This window comes from Schistocerca gregaria, unplaced genomic scaffold (genome assembly GCF_023897955.1).
Source record: "Schistocerca gregaria isolate iqSchGreg1 unplaced genomic scaffold, iqSchGreg1.2 ptg000169l, whole genome shotgun sequence".
Lineage (NCBI taxonomy): Eukaryota > Metazoa > Arthropoda > Insecta > Orthoptera > Acrididae > Schistocerca > Schistocerca gregaria.
The window spans coordinates 16980561-16983799 of NW_026061724.1; the positions used below are offsets into that span (position 1 = coordinate 16980561).

The 3239-nt window shown below is 46.1% G+C and overlaps 1 non-coding gene across 1 annotated transcript; it reads left to right on the forward strand.

Annotated features, from left to right (window-relative positions):
• The first annotated feature begins 207 nt into the window (after positions 1 to 207).
• On the forward strand, positions 208 to 279 carry Trnai-aau (transfer RNA isoleucine (anticodon AAU)). Its single transcript has one exon. It is a non-coding gene; the product is annotated as a tRNA-Ile (tRNA).
• Positions 280 to 3239: the final 2960 nt, after the last annotated feature.

Below are 3239 nucleotides of genomic sequence, written 5' to 3' on the forward strand. Positions count from 1 at the left end.
GATTTTGTAGACATGTGTGAAAGACATGTTCTGAAATGCAAGTGTTGTTGATTGGAGAGCACATCGGTTACGTGTCAGATGTGTAGCCAAGCAGTAATTTGTCGCCATAGCTGCAAATATTAGCCGGTAATATGAAGTGTTGTCAGCTAAAGTCTGATGATGCAGACGACCGTAAGGACGAAGTACCCAAGAGTACCGCTAGGCCGCGCCTCTTTAGCTCAGTGGTAGAGCACTGGTCTAATAAACCAGGGGTCGTAAGTTCGATCCTCACAGGAGAAAGATGAATTTTGGAAATCAGTTGCGCGTCGTGGCCGTATAGCAAACAGTACCTGTGATGACGAACAATTAGCGACAGGCGTTTTTTTAAGAATTACTCTCAGATGCGATTAAGGCAAATGGCGCAGATAAAGCATTTGCCAAAGCGGTACAGCATAAGGTGGGACGAGGCAGTCTGAATTACATTTTATAGATGTATTTCTCACATATCTCAGAGTCTCTCGCGATATTCGTCGTCGTCGTCGTCGTCGTCGTCGTCGCCGCCGCCGCTTCTGCAGAAGTAGCAAATGGCAATCGTAGCAAATGCGGCGAGGGACGCCCTGCCTTCGATTCCGAATGCACAAAGTGTGTGGTCTTGTTTCTCAGTCTATATTTGGTCGGTCACGTCAGAGGTTGAATGTAACGAATGGGTGGGAAAGAGCAAGGGGCAGCGGCTGTGTAGAACGAAAACGCAAATCCTCAGGGGTGTGAGCGTTTCGAGATGAGTCGTATACATGTAAATGTTGGTCGTCAGTGACCGTGTAGCCTAATGGATAAGGCGTAGGACTTCGGATCTGAAGATTACAGGTTCGAATGCTGTCACGCTTGTGTTTTTCCAGTTCTGAAAAAGAAACATAACGTTTTAATGTAGCAATTGAGCAGTACGAAACCGTCTGAATGTTGCTGTTGACCATTTTTTGCTTGGAGATGCTCTTGAGCTTGAAACACACACAACAAGACCGGTGTTAACTAGCGAAATGGTCGGCAGAGTACCGACACAGCGAGTTTTGACTATCACTTGCACATCTAAAACAACGTCGGAAAGTAACTCGTTCGGCTTTTGAGTCACATAAAGTATGTGCGTTAATTTTGACGCCACTAGCTCTGCATGTTGTCATGCAATTTCTTTACCTCTCACAAATGATTATGACATAAAAGTGAAGTACGTGACGAGTGTGACGTTAGGAAAACATTAGGCATCATGGAGAGATTCTGTACGGGACCACCCAACCCAAACGAGTACTGTGTGACGTGCTACCCGGGAGGTATTCGCCGAGGTAGCACGCTAGCTCAGGCGGTAGAGCTTCAGACTCTTAATCCCAGGGTCGTGGGTTCGAGCCAGACGCTGGGCGGAACGGAATTTTGTTCCGCTGCAAGTGTAAATTACTGTTTTTCTGATTAACGAGATTTAATGGAAATAGCAACTTTAAACTTTGCCTACATCTCTGTCAGTCGCAAGGAAGCTGTATTTGAAGGTGAAGGTGATTTTGTAGACATGTGTGAAAGACATGTTCTGAAATGCAAGTGTTGTTGTTTGGAGAGCACATCGGTTACGTGTCAGATGTGTAGCCAAGCAGTAATTTGTCGCCATAGCTGCAAATATTAGCCGGTAATATGAAGTGTTGTCAGCTAAAGTCTGATGATGCAGACGACCGTAAGGACGAAGTACCCAAGAGTACCGCTAGGCCGCGCCTCTTTAGCTCAGTGGTAGAGCACTGATCTAATAAACCAGGGGTCGTAAGTTCCATCCTCACAGGAGAAAGATGGATTTTGGAAATCAGTTGCGCGTCGTGGCCGTATAGCAAACAGTACCTGTGATGACGAACAATTAGCGACAGGCGTTTTTTTAAGAATTACTCTCAGATGCGATTAAGGCAAATGGCGCAGATAAAGCATTTGCCAAAGCGGTACAGCATAATGTGGGACGAGGCAGTCTGAATTACATTTTATAGATGTATTTCTCACATATCTCAGAGCCTCTCGCGATATTCGTCGTCGTCGTCGTCGTCGCCGCCGCCGCCGCTTCTGCAGAAGTAGCAAATGGCAATCGTAGCAAATGCAGCGAGGGTCGCCCTGCCTTCGATTCCGAATGCACAAAGTGTGTGGTCTTGTTTCACAGTCTATATTTGGTCGGTCTCGTCAGAGGTTGAATGTAACGAATGGGTGGGAAAGAGCAAGGGGCAGCGGCTGTGTAGAACGAAAACACAAATCCTCAGGGGTGTGAGCGTTTCGAGATGAGTCGTATACATGTAAATGTTGGTCGTCAGTGACCGTGTGGCCTAATGGATAAGGCGTCGGACTTCGGATCTGAAGATTACAGGTTCGAATGCTGTCACGCTTGTGTTTTTCCAGTTCTGAAAAAGAAACATAACGTTTTAATGTAGCAATTGAGCAGTACGAAACCGTCTGTATGTTGCTGTTGACCATTTTTTGCTTGGAGATGCTCTTGAGCTTGAAACACACACAACAAGACCGGTGTTAACTAGCGAAATGGTCGGCAGAGTGCCGACACAGCGAGTTTTGACTATCACCTGCACATCTAAAACAACGTCGGAAAGTAACTCGTTCGGCTTTTGAGTCACATAAAGTATGTGCGTTAATTTTGACGCCACTAGCTGTGCATGTTGTCATGCAATTTCTTTACCTCTCAGAAATGATTATGACATAAAAGTGAAGTACGTGACGAGTGTGACGTTAGGAAAACATTAGGCATCATGGAGAGATTCTGTATGGGACCACCCAACCCAAACGAGTACTGTGTGACGTGCTACCCGGCAGGTATTCACCGAGGTAGCCGGCTAGCTCAGTCGGTAGAGCGTCAGACTCTTAATCCCAGGGTCGTGGGTTCGAGCCAGACGCTGGGCGAAACGGAATTTTGTTCCGCTGCAGGTGTAAATTACCGTTTTTCTGATTAACGAGATTTAATGGAAATAGCAACTTTAAACTTTGCCTACGTCTCTGTCAGACGCAAGGAAGCTGTATTTGAAGGTGAAGGTGATTTTGTAGACATGTGTGAAAGACATGTTCTGAAATGCAAGTGTTGTTGATTGGAGAGCACATCGGTTACGTGTCAGATGTGTAGCCAAGCAGTAATTTGTCGCCATAGCTGCAAATATTAGCCGGTAATATGAAGTGTTGTCAGCTAAAGTCTGATGATGCAGACGACCGTAAGGACGAAGTACCCAAGAGTACCGCTAGGCCGC